Source organism: Silene latifolia, chromosome 3, assembly GCF_048544455.1.
Source record: "Silene latifolia isolate original U9 population chromosome 3, ASM4854445v1, whole genome shotgun sequence".
NCBI classification, from domain to species: domain Eukaryota; kingdom Viridiplantae; phylum Streptophyta; class Magnoliopsida; order Caryophyllales; family Caryophyllaceae; genus Silene; species Silene latifolia.
Genome location: NC_133528.1, coordinates 57,830,123 through 57,846,986, shown reverse-complemented (window position 1 = coordinate 57,846,986; position 16,864 = coordinate 57,830,123). Strand labels below are relative to the sequence as shown.

Sequence of the window (16,864 nt, the reverse complement as noted above, 5' to 3'; positions counted from 1 at the left end):
GTCAAATTTTGGCGCCGTTGCCGGGGAGGCAATTGCCCTATCTGTTTTTGTTTCGTTTATTTTATCCGTCTCAGGGAATTTTTATTCCTTGAGACAGTTCTTATTTATTTTCTTTCAGTGTTGTGTATGCCCAGGTCAAACAGGTTGGAGTTAGTTTCAGCTGATTCTGAGCCAGAGAGACTGTTCAGGCATAGACTCCATCTGCAAAGAGAATCACGAAAGGAAGCCTTGAGTACTTTCGAACCCGGACTTCAGCATTTCCTATTTACAGAAGATCAGTCTTTAAGAGAAGATAATCTCAGTTCTGTAAACCAACCAGTAAAGATGTCGAATATTGCAAGTCATTCGGAGCCTAAAGCATCATCTATTCCTAAAGGTTTCAATCTCCAGACTGAGGATGGGAATAATTTTGACATCCGTCCGTCCTATATCAATCTGGTGGAGAGAAATCTCTTTAGAGGTGTGGCAGGTGAAGACCCGAGGAAGCATATGGAGGTCTTTCTGGACTACTGTTCTACTCTCCCCGCCACAAAGGGGGTAACTCAAGACAAGATTAAGGAGGTGCTGTTTCTTTTTTCTTTAACTGACTCAACCAGGGAGTGGCTGACTGACTTGGACCGTACGGCCGCAGGGATCACAGACTGAGAGACCCTTGCTCTTGCTTTTTATAAGAGATATTTCCCTCCGCAGCGCACTAATCAGCTGAGGGCAAAGATCACTAGTTTCAAGCAGGCACCTAATGAAACTTTCTATGAAGCTTGGCGCCGGTTCAAGAGGTTGGTGAGGTCTTTTCCTCACCATGGTTTTGATCCATGGTTTTTGTCCAATCAGTTCTACAATAGGTTGTACGATGACCATAGAGCCATACTTGATGCTTCATCCAACGGAAGATTTCAAAAGTATACTGATGATGATAAGGGATGGGCGATTATTGAGGAGATGGTGACCCATTGTGCCGAGTATGGGAACCCGAGGGATGGTATGCGAATAGTTCACGCGGTTGATAAGGCAGTCATGGCTCAGCTGGAAGCCATAAATGCTCGTTTTGATAAATTGGAGCTGCATTCTGCTGGAGAGCCTCAGACGGTCCATTTGCTTACTAGAGGGGAGACCATCACATGTGAGAGGTGGGGGGCAACGACGGTCACATTGTTGTTGGCTCTCTTACAGAGAAGGAACAGGTCCTTGCATTTCAATAATACAGTCAAGGAGGGGTTCCTATTATAATAACCAAGGGGCAGTTCATCCCAATTTGAGGTGGACAAGTCAAAATGTGCAAAATCCTACCCCTCCTCCGCAGCAGCAGCAGCCATATGTCCCTCCTCATAAGGCTCAACAAGGCTTTCAGAAGCCTCCTTCCTTTCCTACACATAATCACGGTGCATCATCCTCAGGTAGGGTTAGCGAGTTATCTGAGTTGAAGACAATGCTGCAGTCTTTGACAAAGAAATGGCAACTAAGTGACCAACAGAAAGACGCATCCATCAAGTCACTTGAAACTCAAGTTGCACAGTTAGCTGCGAACCAATCCACGAGGAAGCAGGGTCATTTACCGTCACAACCTGACAAGAATCCACACGAGACGGTGAATTTAATAAATCTGAGAAGCGGTCGTTCATATGAGGGACCGGATTTATTGAAATCAGACCTGAGGAAGGTAATTACTGCTGATGAACAGTGTACTGTTGAAGAAAAAGAGCTGACGACAAATAAAATACTCGATCGACTTGTTTCAGGTGGTCGATCGAGTGAAAAAGCTGAAGAAAAGACTCGATCGAGTGGAACTTTTACTCGATCGAGTGAACAGGAGAAAGAACAGCTCGGTCGAACGAAACAAACAGCTCGATCGAGTGATTTTATTAAGGATACTACTAGATCGAGTGATATTTTTGCTCGATCGAGTGATTTTATTATAGAAGACCTCGATCGAGAGCCTGCTAGTGCTCTATCGAGTGGAATATCGCCTGAAAGACCCCGTTCGAGAGGAAAGAAGTCTCGATCGAAGGACGTAGAGCTTGATCCAGCTGACACGTTGGAATAGAGGAACAAGGGGCTCGAGATACCCATCACGGTACCCTTCCCTAGGCGGCTACAGAACACAAAGGCTAATCAATAGTTCGATAAATTTGTCGAACTGCTGAAAAGCTTGCAAGTTACGGTCCCGTTCGCCGAATTGCTGACACAGGTACCCTCTTACCTTAAATTTATGAAAGAAATTTTATCACGTAAGAGGCACATTAACGATCATGAGACGGTAGCTTTGACCGAGGTAGGGACGGCCCTAGTTCAGAATAAGTTACCTCCCAAACAGTCAGACCCGGGTAGTTTCTCGATTCCGTGTCACATTGGCACCCAATTAATTGATAACGCATTATGCGATCTTGGCGCTAGCGTGAGTGTCTTACCGCTATCTCTTGCTAAGAGACTTGGTTTGAACAAGTTTAATTGCACAAATATGACTGTTCAGATGGCCGACCGTAGTATATCACGGCCGTTAGGTGTCATAGAAGACATACCTGTTAAGATCGGGAGATTCTTTATTCCCGTTGATTTCGTTGTACTTGACATCCCCGAGGACACACATACCCCTATCATTTTAGGGAGACCATTTTTATTTACTGCCCGTGCAGTGATAGACGTCGGGGGTAAGACATTGACTTTTCAGGTTGGGAACGAGGAATTGATATTCCATCAGTCTAAGTCCCGAAGGGCTCCCATTGAAGCTCAACCTTTTAATGCCCTCTCTTCTACTGACCCTCCTATTGACACTCCAAATGAAGATTTGGAATATTGTGCTGCTATCGTGACCCCTCCGCCTCAGATTGAGAGCAAAAAGGCGGAAAGTTCGTCTGTTTTCCTTGCTGCAGGTACAGATGAAAATATTGAAGGAGCTGTCAATGAGTATTGTGCAGTTAATGTCAGTCAAAGTGGGAGTGATGACGCTAAAGCTGGTAAGAAAGGAGTAAGGACGAGAAAAGTTTGCGTGTATGTGGACGTCAACTATTCTCCTCCTAATGATTCAAGTTCAAGCTCGTTAAGAATGGAGAGGACGGTTAATGTTGCTGAGGTGACATCCTCCAGTCAGGAGCCCTCCGAGGGGCTGCTGAATTGCTTTGAGAAGTGAGCGGGGAAATGCCCTGTGTAACAAATTGTATAAACAATTTTTAATTTCCGTCGGATTTGTTTATTGCATTTAATTAGGACAATTAGAATTTCAACATTTATAGAGTAGTTTAGAAGACTATAGACTGTTACTATTCATATTTGGTATTTTGTTTGGGGAATTATACGCAAATTCAAAGGCCTACACGAGGAAAAGAGCTCGATCGAGTACTTTTTGTTCTCGATCGAGTGAAAGTTGATCGATCGAATGGTTCCATAGTACACGATCAACAGAAGCTAAATATGGGAGTTCTCGATCGAGTGAACTTTTACTCGATCGAGTAGATGGAATCCAGAACTCCTCGATCGAGTGATTCAAAACTACTCGATCGAGTGATTTTGCAATTCATACGCAGGAAGTCTCTTTAACTCCCTTCTTTCCTCCTTTATTCTAATTACTCTTTCATTTTTCAGTTTGCCCTTCCTTATTTGCGACCAAAATCCCCAATATCTCCATTTTTATTGCCCTTATACCAAATCCGCCACCTACATTTTATTCCTTGCTAATTAATCGTCCATTGCCCTCTATTTTCCCCTTGTTTCTTGTTGTTTTACGCGGTCAATTAGAGGAGTTAGGGTTTGCGATTTTTCGATCAAAAATCGCCATTCTTGCTTGTTTTGTCGATTAATTGCTCAATTTGTAGGTTTCTCATCATCAAGTAAGTAATTCCAATACTTCTTTGCATTTTAATTTCATTAATTTTGCTTTTTATGAAGTGAATTAGGAATTAGGGTTTCGAAATTCCTTATTGAGTCGAATTTTTCGACTATAATTGTGATTCTTTGCCCAATTTGTCTTACTTGATGATTAATTCCCGTACCTCATTGATTTTCACATGTTTAATTCGAATTTTATGAGAAATTTGTGACTAGGGTTCATCTCAGTCGAAATTTTCGACTGAGCTTGGGTTTGTTTCTGCTGTTATTGCTTCAATTGTTGCTTAATTTGCTGCATTCGTTATCTGCTACCCTACCCCTATCGCTGATTACTTGCTTCATTCGAATTATTGAGGAAAAATTCGGGAATTAGGGCTGCCAGTCGAAAATTTTGACTGTTTAGAGAAATTCTGTGCTGTTTTCTTATCAGTTTCCCCTGCCCTATTTGACTAGGATGGATTCTAGCTCCATGCCTTCTACGAGCTCCGCTGCCAGCCCGTCCTTGTCTTTGTCTGAGACGGTAGTCCCTGCTGCTACTACCGTCTCCGCACCTACCAGTACCCCTGTGTTCTTAGTTTCTGCTGCGGGTACTGTTTTTACACCTGCTAGCACTGCTACTAGCTCCGTTTCAGCCACAGCTGCTAGCCTTTCTTCCTCATGGGCGGTCTCTGTTGCGTCCACTGCAGCAGCTTCACTTTCACCTGCAGCCGCAGCTGCTTTCAGAGCGGCCCTAGTACCTCGTACCATCAGTGGACGGTCTTCTGCTTCAGGTTCTAGAGGCCGGGGTCGTGGCCGTGCTACACCTGCTCCTAGCGTCTCTGCTGGCGCGGTCACGATTCGAGTGGACGACACCCTCGACTCCCACCCGGAGTACCCGCAGGTAATTTTTGTTAATGGTGTACATCGTTCTAGATTTTATAACTTAGTTGACTGCGAGTTTCTCCCTACGCGTTTTCTTTACCGTACGTCACTTGAGAGGCTCGGTTTCTATGAGCCAGTTTGTGAGCTTTTACGGGGCACGGAGATGGCCGGGCTCATCACTATGAGTGGCCATATCTTTCGAGAGCTGAGTCTCGAGTTCTTCAGCTCCTTCACCTTCTCCTCCAGGGCACACGACGCTGCCCCCACTAGCCTTTCTGTGTCTTTCCGGTTGTTCAACCGGACTTTTTCGATGACATTGGAGGAGTTTGGTACTAGACTTGGACTTTCCTTTATGGGCGCCACTGTTTCCCCTAGGAAGGTCATCCGTCAGCTTTGGCGGACCTTGGCCCAGACCACCTTTCCCGAGCGAAAGCTCGCTCAGGTCCACATTTCCCCTGCCCGTTACTTACTTAGACTGATAGGGAGCACTATTTTTGGCCGAAAGGAGCCAAACAACATCAACAACAACGAGCTCTCCATCTTAGGCGGTTACCTGAACATCGACTGCGAGGGTCCCTTTACCCTCAACATCGCTTACTTGACCGCCCAGTACTTCCAGGCTCAGGGAGAGAAGATCACGGGCACCATCGCCTGCGGTGGCATAGCCACCATTCTTGTCCACTATCTCCTCCGTGACTTCCCTCGTGACCTACCGTACATTGAGGGAGATAGGTACCTGAGCCTAGCGTCTATGCACTCTCAGACCTGGCTGACTTCTGACTACCGGATTTGGAAGATAGATGGTTCATTGTCCGTAGACCTACCTTGCACCACTCTCCTCCGTCTAGCCCCTTTGCCTACTGTTGCACGGGACGCCCGACCACCACCTTTACCAGAGTACCACCTACCGATCCGCCCACCTACTACCTTACCCGCCGCTAAGAAGCGGCGTAGACTTGAGACCGGAGAGGGATCCGCACCTTCCACGGGTGGACAAACTTCAACGGCCACACCTACCCCAATCCCTACTCCTACTCCTACTCCCGCGCCTGCTGACCAGACACAGACATAGCCGGTCCTACCGGCTAATTTTGTACCTCCACCACCCTTTGAGGCGTCCTCGGTCATGGACCAAGGGCGCCGTGATGGTTTGTTGATTGAGATTGCAGAGAGACAGGCTCGTATGGAGCGGGACATAGCTTTGACTTTGTTCCCTCTATACGAGTATAACATGAGGCGACACCGTCCGATCCCGGAGAGTTGGCCACACCCTTCCTTTTACCGGTACCCAGCTGAGGGGTACCCGGAGGCTGCTAGTGAGGAGGAGGAGGACGAGGACCCGGGGGCGGCGGCGGAGAGAGCTCGAGCTGAGCAGAGGAGGAGGAGAGAGCAGGAGGTGGACCCGGACTACACCGTGACGGTGGAGGACGTGACGGGGGAGGCTGACGAGTAGCTGTTGGTCTACTCACTTCCCCAGTTTTCAGGCTGGTTTGGGGAAGTTCGTGTTTTGTATGTCTATTCTCGCTCCTTTATTTATTTTGTCTCCTTTTTATTTTATTATTTTTCACTCTTTATTGGTTGTATATTCTCGTTTCCCTGTATATATCTGCTGGTGTATGCTGGAGGACAACGGCGTTGTCCGTTTTGGTTTGGGGAGGGCATTGCATCCTTTTAAGTCTGCATTTGCATTTGTTTTGCATTCATGTTTCTATTTTTCAGCTTGCATTTGTATTTATTTAATTCATTAAAATTTAAATTCAAAAAAAAACCCAAAAAAATTTAAAAAAAATTTAAAAAAAAATTTCAAAAAAATATTCACGTTTATTTTGCATATAGGTTGAGTCGGAACGGTTGATTTCTGTGATGATATTGCACTATAACTTGTCATTTTACTTGAGCCTTGCACTTCTATTGATAGTTATTAGCTTTGTCATACGCATAGTCTACGAGTTTTTGTTCAAATATAGCTGACTGTTTAGACTTGACCTGATAAATCGGCAACCTACTTTACAATTTCTGAGATTTAGAGCCCATAACTGGTGACATTTATGACCAGTTCATTAGGAATTGAGAGTAGTACTCCTTGCATAGCATGTTCATCATTTTTGCACTTTTATGACATTCGATTTCTTGTCAAATGCACACATTCGGGTTTGTGGTCGGTGTCACATGTAGGGAGGTGCTTGCAAATTTTCCCCTTTTCTTATATTTTTCACCCATTTAGCTCCACTTAAGCCAAAACATGCCTTTTGACCCATTAGCTACATCCCAAACTGAGCATGCCTAGTCAAACTAGTTTAGTATGTCTTTTGTGGTATGATTTTCCGTCTTCAGTTTGGCTCGTATCATTTTGTTTGGAGTTGGTGTAAATAAAGGAAGGAGAAAAGAAAAAAAATTGAAAAAAAAAAAAGAAAGGAAAAACGTGAATGAAAAAAGAAAAAAAAATGAGAAGAAAAATGAATGATTCACGTATGTCAGAAAATGAAAAAAGAGTTGAAAAAAAATATTTGATTTGTATCAGTTGATTCATTTAGACGATATTAAAAAAGGGAAGTTTGTGACCGTCTAACTCCTCCGTTCTTATTCCATATTTTTGAGGAGATAGTGTATTTGATTAGTGAGCTGTGTGCCGAATGAAGGGCACTTGTACTTTATTTTTCAGTCAGTTGAGATTCGGACGTTCTTATATGGTCCTGTTTAGGAACTAGCTTGGCGCTTTTACCTTCACATTACCATAACTTGTTTTGCCTTTTCTCACCTGAACCTCACTATTCCCATATCATTTGTAAGCCATGCTGTGAAGGACATTATTGGTTGGAGTGTGTGCATTATTACTTGAATTGTCTTACATTTTTGTTGCATGCATGCTATGTAGGTCGCAGTTAGGTGAGTGACTGTTTCTCTTTCTCTCTTTCACATTTATTATTCACCCTTTGCTTCATGAGAGAAGAGTGACCACGTGAGAGTCCGATTTTGTTGGTCTTGCAAGGTCGATAGGTCGGCTATATTTCTAAACAACTTATAACTCGTTTGCGTATTGACTGCACAGCTGTAACTGTTAATTTTTGTTGCATTAAATTGGTTCGAGTAGACAAGTTAAGCTAGCTCTGAGTTTTCATTGACGTTCCATTAGTTGCATTTTAGTTTACTCGAGGACGAGTAAAGGTTCGGTTTGGGGAGATTTGATACGTGCATTTTGTATAGTCTTTTTAGCTTATTTTAGCACGTATTTCCAGGTACTTTTGTACTGTTTATATCGCATTATGCCTCGGATTGGCTACTTTGGTTCATTTTGTCCATTTTGTAGAAAGAACGTGAAAGTAGTGGAATCGTACCATTTTCGTCCTACTTTGCATGCATTTTGAGGAGACGGGATTTTCATAGTGAGATCTTGCATTGGGATGCGTGAAGGAACGGTCTACGAAGCGGTCGGTTACGAGTTGAAGCAGTTTTAGAGGAAGAACACTCGATCGAGCCCTTTTATTGGTCGATCAAGTGGTTTCTATGGCTGAGGGTGGTCGATCGAGTTGTTTGTTTACTCGATCGACAAGGCTGGAATTGAAGGTTACTCGTTCGAGTACTATTTCTACTCGATCGAGTAGATTTCCTGGAGAAGTACTTGATCGAGCTGTTTCGGACTGCTCGATCGAGTGATTTTATCTTTCATGGGCTTTAATTAATCCGTGAACTTGTTTTTAGTTATTGGACTTAGCATTTTTTTATTTAAACGCTCATTAACTAGGTCATTATGCATCTATTCTATCTAATAATCTTTTCATCTATCATTTTGACACTACACTTGATTGCGTTGCTTTTCCTCTCTACTGTAACTTTTGCTTTCGGATTTTCTCGCTCGGATTTAGTTGTTCTTTACGCCGGATTCTTGCGATTGTAATCTCTACTCTCTTTTAATCTTAATTCTTCATTTTGTCTACTCTAATTACTTGTTTTGTTCTTTCTTAATTTCTGCCATAATCCTTATTTATGCAATTTCATTGTTATTTCATTATGTTTAATGTTAGTTATTTCATTGTTATTAGTTTTGACAATATTAATAGCATGAGTAGCTAAATCATTTCATGTTGGGATGAGGGGATCTACGGTAGAAATGTGACGATGTAGTGAGTAGGTTAGATGAATTTTTTGTGAGATTCTTTCCCCATAGCAATATAACTATATTTACCGACTTAGTTGAGTGCACGCTTCTGAGTCATCTTTTAATCTGGTTAAATTTAATCCTGGATCAGAAGATTGGACTAAATAGACCTGCTATGAATAGTAGACTACCCTGACGAGGACGGAAGTTAAGTTAGTGGAAATTTAGGATAGAAGTGGACCGGAAGGACCTTTTCATATCCGTCTCACATGTAATTTATCTAGACTATTTGCAGTTGAGTCACTAGACTACGGTAGTGAACCGAAATCCTGACATGTCCCTTCTTTATTGATCACCTTATTCCTATTTTCTGCCTTTACTGCTCTTTCCTTGCTTCTCTTTCTTTTACACCTTTAGTTTAGAAAACCAATTTACAAACCCCCCATTTGTGATCAAATAGACGGACTCTTTACAGATATCTTGCCTCCCTGAGGAGATTGACCTGACTTCCCTAGCTATATAATTAGTTTAGTTAGTTATTTTTGATAGGTATACGACAGCCCTGTCAAATTTTGGCGCCGTTGCCGGTGAAGCAATTGCCCTATCTGTTTTTGTTTCGTTTATTTTATCCGTCTCAGGGAAATTTTATTCCTTGAGAGAGTTCTTATTTATTTTCTTTCAGTGTTGTGTATGCCCAGGTCAAACAGGTTGGAGTTAGTTTCAGCTGATTCTGAGCCAGAGAGACTGTTCAGGCATAGACTCCGTCTGCAAAGAGAATCACGAAAGGAAGCCTTGAGTACTTTCGAACCCAAACTTCAGCATTTCCTATTTACAGAAGATCAATCTTTAGGAGAAGATAATCTCAGTTCTGTAAACTAACCAGTAAAGATGCCGAATATTGCAAGTCATTCGGAGCCTAAAGCATCATCTATTCCTAAAGGTTTCAATCTCCAGACTGAGGATGGGAATTGTAACACCCCCATACTCCAAGTGCCTTACCAGGACCACCCGGGTATAAGGATGTTACCATCTCGGTTACCCGAGGCAATGATAATCAAATAAACAATAATGAAACAACATTTAAATAGAAATACTTAGTGAAAGGTTACAATCTCAAAACCAAAACCAAAAGTACAAATACATATTCTCAAACTGATCATTTCGATTTAATCAAATGTTTATGAAAACTACTAAGCCACAGCGGAAGACTTCTATCATCGATCGTGGCACATCCCAGCTATCCCAGATTACTCAACTCATACCTGCTCAATATCTGCTCACCATCCCCGAATGGATCACCGCAGGTTTTAAAACAATAATCGGGGTCAGTACTATTTACATAAATTATATAACCAACAGAACAGTAAACAATACAGCTCATACAATCATACACAATCATCCACTCCACTCAATCTCCGTTACCGACTGTCCACTGGACCAGCCCTGCCAGTGGGGGACCGCAGCCGTACCCACCAAAGCCCCGCTCATCATACCGAGCGATAACCCTGTCCCATTAATGTGCACATCCCCTTCCGTGGCGGGTTCCACGAAGGGCGAAACTAGGGCGTGAAGCCACTCCCGCAAGTGACTCCACTCAGCCGAGAACGCATCTCGAGAACCATAAACAAACAATCACAATCACAATATCAACAACCGTCTGAATCTATCAACAATGTATAATCACAACCGTCTGAATCAATCAACCACACTAACTACAAAGACAATCACCACACATTATGTAAGTAATACTTTGGTAGGGAAACCCTACCGAAAGCACAACAATCGACGATCTCACAAACCGATATCAAAAAGCTTCCTCTACGAATCCTCCTCCTAATATACAAACACATAATCACTACCAAGCATACAAACCACAAAAACCCCAATCCCCAAATTAGGGTTTAACCAACTTTAAAGAAACATCATAAAAACGGTATATAGGTCTTACCCTCGACGCAAGGATAACAACGGTGTAAAGAAAGGTGAAATCCGACCTTCCAAGCTCCGGGATTTGCCAACAATGCGATTAAAGCTAATAACGTAGTTTGCTTTCTCTTCTCACAGTGATTAGGTTTTGAAAAGTGATTTAGGAACAATGACGGAAGTATTATATACTCTAATCACATTATTAACAAAACCCGAGAAAACAACCCCCGTAAACCGGCTACTCGATCGAGTATCTAAGGTACTCGATCGAGTGCCCCCTTACTCGATCGAGTACCCACGTTACTCGATCGAGTACCCAACAGGTCAGAAAATATTTTATTCTACAACACGCCCTTACTCGACAGAGTAAGGCCTACTCGATAGAGTAACCCAAGACTCATAAATACGTAGTATTATAGTCTTCCCTCCTTAAAAAGAACTTCGTCCCCGAAGTTCAAACCACCACAAAACAAAGACACACACTACGCATTCCCGACTCAACAACCAAAACAAAACTCAACATAAAACATGTTACTAACCCAAACTCAACCCGACTCAACGACAACAACCATGCCGACACAACATAAAAAGGTATAAAACTCATAAAAACTCTTTGCGATCATCTCCTACTCCCCTAAATGAAACAAGGTTACGTCCCCGTAACCATACATACCTGATCAAAAAGGAAAGGGTAGCGCTCTCTCATGATATCCTCTGCCTCCCATGTAGCTTCCTCAGTCTCGTGGTTAGACCAAAGGATCTTAAGCAAAACTGTCTCACCACTCCTAGTCTTCCTAAACTTCCGGTCAAGAATCTGCTTAGGTACCTCAAGATATGATAAAGACTCATCTAGCTCTAAGCTCTCTGCCTCTAACACATGTGACGGGTCACTCACATACTTCCGCAGCTGCGATACATGAAACACATTATGCACTCTCTCTAACGCAGCAGGTAAAGCCAGACGATAAGCAACTTCCCCAACTCGCTCTAAGATCTCATAAGGACCGATGAACTTCTGACTCAGCTTGCCTTTCTTCCCAAATCTCATAACCCCACGCATAGGAGACACTTTCAGAAGAACCTTATCCCCAACCTGGAACTCTATATCCCGGCGATGTAGATCTGCATAACTCTTTTGCCTATCCTGAGCTGCTCTCATCCGTTCCCTGATCATCTTAATCTGTTCAACCATCTCATGTACCATCTCTGGTCCTAGAACCACTGCCTCAGCACTGTCGTCCCAACAAATCGGACTCCTGCATCTCCTCCCATATAAAGCCTTAAACGGTGCCATGCCAATACTAGTGTGATAGCTGTTGTTGTAAGAAAACTCTATCAAATCAAACCTCTGTTCCCAGTTACCACCAAAGTCCATCACACAAGCTCGTAACATATCCTCAAGAGTTTTGATTGTTCTCTCGATCCCGACCGTCATCGCAGGATGAAAAGTTGTACTCATCTTCAAAGTTGTTCCCAAAGATTCCTGCAACTCTTTCCAAAACCTTGAGATAAATCTCGCATCTCTGTCAGACACTATGTCCTTAGGGACTCCATGTAACTTAAGCACATTCTTCCTGTAGGCCATAGCTAATTGTGCTTTAGTCCATGTATCTTTCATTGGCATAAAATGAGCTGACTTGGTCAGTCGATCCACTATTACCCATATCATATTGTTACCCTGTTGACTCTTTGGCAAACCCACGATAAAATCCATAGAAATGGATTCCCACTTCCACTCAGGTACCTCTAAAGACTGAATCTTACCTTGTGGTCGTCGCTGTTCCCCTTTAACTCTCTGGCATGTCAAACAATGGGCCACAAACTCAGTTGTTTCTTTCTTCATCCCAGGCCACCAAAACGTGTTCTTCAAATCCTTGTATAGCTTGTCACCATCTGGATTTACTGAATACGGTGTACAATGTGCCTCTGTCATGATTGTCTTTTTCAGCTCCTCATCATTAGGGACACACCACCTACCATCGAACCTCAAACTACCATCTGTATGAATGGAGAATCGAGACATTGTCCCTTTCTCTACTCCAGCTCTCCACTCAACCATCTTAGGATCCAAAGCCTATTTACCACGAATATCCTCATAAAGATCAGGCTGTACAGTCAAATCTCCCACAGCATCTCCTCTCTGCATCATATGTATACCAAACTTCCCCACCTCATCTCTCAACCTCATCAAAGATAGAGCTGTACACAAAGAATGTACACTCTTCCTACTCAAAGCATCTGCAACAACATTGGCTTTCCCATCATGGTAGATAATATCCATGTCATAATCGCCAATCAGCTCCATCCACCTCCTCTGTCTCATGTTCAACTCCTTTTGAGTGAAGATGTACTTGAGACTCTTGTGATCCGAAAATACCTTAAAGGTCGCCCCATAAAGGTAATGCCTCCAAATCTTGAGAGCAAACACCACTGCACCCAACTCTAGATCATGTGTAGGATAATTCTCCTCATACGGCTTCAATTTCCTAGAAGCATAGGCAATCACCTTACCGTTCTGCATCAACACACATCCTAACCCATTCTTTGAGGCATCTGTATAAACCTCAAAGTTCTCGATCCCTTCAGGCAATGCTAAGATAGGAGCTGTGGTCAAACGCTCCTTTAATGTTTGGAACGCCTTCTCACAACTCTCATCCCAACGAAACCTGTTCTCTTTCCTCATCAAAGCTGTCATAGGTCTAGCTATCTTGGAGAAATCTTTCACGAACCGTCTGTAATATCCAGCTAAACCCAAGAAACTCCTAATCTCAGCAACATTCTTTGGTGCTTCCCACTTTGTCACTGCCTCAATCTTCGCCGGATCCACAGCTACTCCCTCCTTAGAGATCACATGCCCCAGAAAAGCAACTTTCTCTAACCAGAACTCACACTTGGACAGCTTAGCATATAACTCATGCTCCCTCAGAGTCTGCAACACAATCCTTAGATGCTCCTCATGCTCCTCCTTAGTCTTAGAGTAGACTAAGATGTCATCGATAAACACCACCACGAACTTGTCCAAAAACTGTCTGAAGATTCTGTTCATCAAATCCATAAACACAGCCGGTGCATTAGATAACCCAAACGGCATCACCACGTACTCATAATGACCATACCTCGACGTGAAAGCGGTCTTTGGTATGTCCATCTCTGTAATCTTCACCTGATGGTATCCCGACCTCAAATCAATCTTGGAAAAGACTGATGCACCACTCAACTGATCAAACAGGTCATCTATCCTTGGCAAAGGATACTTATTCTTCACCGTCACTCGGTTCAGCTCTCTGTAATCTATGCACAACCTCAAACTCCCATCTTTCTTCTTCACGAAAAGAACTGGTGCTCCCCACGGCGATACACTAGGTCTAATATATCCCTTCTCTATCAGATCATCTAACTGTTTCCTGAGCTCCTCCATCTCTTTAGGACCCATCCGATACGGTGCCTTAGAGATTGGCCCCATCCCCGGTTTCAACTCAATGGTGAAATCTATCTCCCTCTTCGGTGGCAACTCCGGAATCTCCTCTGGAAAAACATCTGCAAACTCTCCCACCACTGGTATCTGATCAACTGTCGGACTCTCTTATCCGGTCATCTCTCACATGGCACAAGATCAAAGGGCACCCCTTCCTCAGATAAGACTTCAAGGTGAGAGCTGCAATCAACTTAACTTTGGGTTTGACTAGAAACCCACGATAAGACACACTAACACCCTTAGGCCCTCTCAAAGACACTTTCTTTTGATGACAGGCTATCTTAGCTTTATACTTTCCTAACCAATCCATCCCGACTATTATCTCAAAACCGTCAAAAGGAAACTCTAGCAAGTCTACAGCGAGATCAACTTGCCCAACTATCATAGATACATCTCTAAACAACCTCCCACATGATACAGACTCACCCGAAGCTATAAAAACTTTCTCACTTACAGACTCATATACCCTCAAACCCAACCGTTTAACATGACTCGAAGTTACAAACGACTGAGACGCCCCCGAATCAAACAAAACAGAGGTAGGAATACCGTTAACAAGAAAAGTACTAGTGATAACATGTGCATCCTCCTCAGCTGCTTTCTTGTCCATCATGAACGACTTTCCATCGGTCTTCCGTCCACCTCCCGGACAAGATCTTGGTGATGATGTGCTCGGCTTAGCACCCGACCCCGATTGTTGTTGTTGTTCATAGCTGGTTTCGATAAGAATTACCGCCATTGCGGTTACCTCCACCCGATAGCTCGACTTCCCGGTTAGACCATGACCCACCCGGTCATTTGCTCGCATAAATGCATGCGGGTCCCCGAGAATAGCTCCCCGAGCCGGCCCCCGAAAAGCTCCGGTGCACTCGTGCACTCATGTCTCTTGTGGCCTACACCGCCACAGCCATAGCAGGTCATCCCCCAACTACCACTACCACTCACACGACCACGCCCAAAGGAAGCCTCAAAGATCGAATCCTGACCCAGAAGAAAACCCCTTAGCTTGATTGTGGTTGCCTTTCTTGTGACTAGATTGGCCTCCACCCTCACTCTCGGCCTTTCTTTTCTCACTCACTCTCTCCCGAGCCATCTCAACCAGACCTCTCGGCTCTCCCGGCCCTCTCATAAGCTTCCTTAACATCGGTAAGGACTCCCACGGGTAACTTATCCATAATCTTGGGTGTCAACCCTCTCTCAAACCTCGGCGCCGGTTCTCCTCACTCGGACCCATATCCTCGATACCTAGACTTCTCATTAAATCGCTTGTAATACTCAAAGAATCGACATATCGGATGTCATCTTAAACCCATCAAACTCCTCTCTCAGCTTACTCCTCACATGTTCCGGAACAAACTCCTTCCTCATAGCTCTCCGAAACTCGTCCCAAGGTATAGCAGGTAAGCTCTGGTTCGCATACATCTCCCTAGCACTCACCTTCACCGTATCCCACCACTTGCCACCAAGCGTCCCTCGGGTAGAACGCAGCTTGTTCTACTCTCATCTCGGCGGGACAATGAACCGGTCCGAATATTCTCCATCTCACGATGCCGCTTGTCAAGAAGTTTGGTTCCCCGGTTTCCGTGTACTCTTTTGGGTTAAACCTCGCTATATAGAGACTGATCTTAGAGTGATCAACCTCCTTATCCTTATTCACTTTCTTTAAGGCCTCAGTAAGAGCATCTTAGTGCTCCAACATCTTAATAATATCATCCATATTCATGGTCCCAGCTCTCGCATAATACGCGTTTCTCTTGGGCGGCATCTTGAAACTATATATAAGAAAGGGTAGACATAAACATACGCACTAAAACCTCAAAACACGAAAACAGGCTGCCCAGGACACACTCGATCGAGTACCCAAACCTACTCGATCGAGTAAGAGGCTACTCGATCGAGTGCCCAACATACTCGATCGAGTGCCTCGACTCCAGAACCCAAACAGACCTTCTAACCTCTAACATACTCGACCGAGTAGCCCGGCTACTCGATCGAGTGACCCCCTACTCGATCGAGTGCCCGAGGTACTCGATCGAGTGCCCAAAAACACGATTCTGGATTCAAAATCATCAAATACCCACTCGATCGAGTTAAACACACTCGACCGAGTATCTCACCTACTCGATCGAGTACCCCCCTACTCGATCGAGTCATGCTGACTCGCATAAACTACCCGCATGTTATCTCACATCTCCCAACATACTAAGCAACATTATAAACGCAACATGTGATATAGCTAAGCATGCAATTCTACCAAGCTTTTCATATAATCAACGAAACAGTTATGTCATATTATCAAACGCCACATAGTAATCATCCAACATGCTTTTCTATTCCAACACAGTTCTATATATCTCATCAATATTTCATTCATATTCTCAGCCTTCTACTCCAAGCATTCAACAATTACGGCATACTTCATCACATCCACACACAAGCTGACAAACAACACATACGACTTGACATACACCCCCATGTGACCGGTTCAAAATTGTAGGGCGATTTCGCGACTTTAGGACGTCTCCCAAGCCTTTGCATTAGCTCCTACAACCTCTACCCCGGGTTCATTTTAATTGACTCCCTATATTCATTGGGTTCATTGGTTACAGGTTTCAGGATCGTCGCTCTGACACCATTTTGTAACACCCCCATACTCCAAGTGCCTTACCAGGACCACCCGGGTATAA

General features: G+C 43.8%; 1 non-coding gene across 1 annotated transcript; it reads right to left on the bottom strand.

Moving 5' to 3' along the window:
* Positions 1-700: 700 nt before the first annotated feature.
* Positions 701-806, bottom strand: LOC141650113 (small nucleolar RNA R71). The gene has a single exon (XR_012546171.1). It is a non-coding gene; the product is annotated as a small nucleolar RNA R71 (small nucleolar RNA).
* Between the last annotated feature and the right edge of the window lie 16,058 nt (positions 807-16,864).